At 45.5% G+C, this 1392-nt stretch overlaps 1 protein-coding gene across 1 annotated transcript in view; it reads left to right on the forward strand.

The window, feature by feature from the left end:
• Positions 1-1392, forward strand: part of LOC110295595 (protein ZNF783) — a 7202-nt gene that overhangs the window by 1006 nt on the left and 4804 nt on the right. The gene's annotated exons all lie outside the window — the stretch shown is intronic.

Raw genomic sequence — 1392 nt, forward strand, 5'->3', positions numbered from 1 at the left:
AAAGCTGACTGAGCAAGCCATGGGAAAGGAGCCAGTAATAGCACTCAGCTATGGCTTCTGCATCAATCAGCTCCTGCCTCTAGAATCCCACCCTGTCCTGACTTCCTACAGTGATAAACAGAAATGTGGAAGTGTAAGCCAAATAAACCCTTTCTTTCCTAATTTGTATTTTGGTCATGGTGTTTTGTTGCAGCAATAGAAAGCCTAACTTGGACAGGGATCACCACAACATGAGGGTCACAGCTATGGAAGGTTAAGAACCATTGAAAGTTTAGCAGTGTTTTAGAAGGGTAGCTTGGGTCATGGGGGGGGGGGGCGTGGAGGAGGCAGAAGCAATGGTGCAGGCCTTTAAACACCCCACTCAGGAGGCAGAGGCCCTCAGATCTAGACCAGCTTGTTTACAGAGTGAGTTCCAAAAAGGGGGGGGGAGGAGATTAGCTTGGTAATGTTCAGTGTGCCAATTTAGAGGACATTTAGAAGATTTTTCACCAGTAAAAAAATCTCTCGGTAAGTGGTATCTATTATTACCAATACATCTCAGACAAGTCTCTGAAACCGTAGTCTCCTGGAAGCTTTTTGAAAAGAACCTCTCTTTCTCTAGTTTGCTGTGTGTCCTTCTGGGTTCCCTGACTATAAGGAATAGAAAGTCAACTGGGAATTGTGGAGGTTGTGGGAGGAGGACTAGAAACCCTTTTGGTTCCTTCCCACCTGCTCCTGTCCCTCAGTTGTCTTGCAGTACCTAATATCCCAGAAAGCTTACTAACAGGATAGATTTCAACACTATGATAATAACTACAGCTGATACCACGGATGCTCAAGTCCCTTACATAAAATTGTGTAGTGTTTGCATATAACCTATTCATATGCTTTAAAATACATCGATGTCTAGATTTCCAATACAGTGGAAGACTAATAGCTGCATCGAGGAGGAAATGACAACAAGAAAAATGTGTGCATGTTCAGAATAGACAATTTTTTCTTTCCAAATTTTTTAGGGTGGGGTTGGGGTGGGATTGGGGACGGAGTTTCTGTGTAGTCCTGGCTGTCCTGGAACTCACTCTGTATGTAGACCAGGCTGGCCTTAAACTCAACAGAGATCTGCCTTCCTCTGCCTCCGGAGTGCTGTGATTAAAGACATGTGCCCCTCCCCCACCACCACTGGGCTCCAGATATTTTTATCCCATGTCGGGTGTATTTTTGATTGTAGACCTGCAGGAACATGGGACAAAATGCCTTTTAAAAAAGAACAACAGCCGGGCGTGGTGGTGCACGCCTTTAATCCCAGCACTTGGAAGGCAGAGGCAGGCAGATTTCTGAGTTCAAGGCCAGCCTGGTCTACAGAGTGAGTTCCAGGACAGCCAGGGCTACACAGAGAAACCCTGTCTCGAAAAA

This window comes from Mus caroli, chromosome 6, assembly GCF_900094665.2.
Source record: "Mus caroli chromosome 6, CAROLI_EIJ_v1.1, whole genome shotgun sequence".
Classification (NCBI taxonomy): domain Eukaryota; kingdom Metazoa; phylum Chordata; class Mammalia; order Rodentia; family Muridae; genus Mus; species Mus caroli.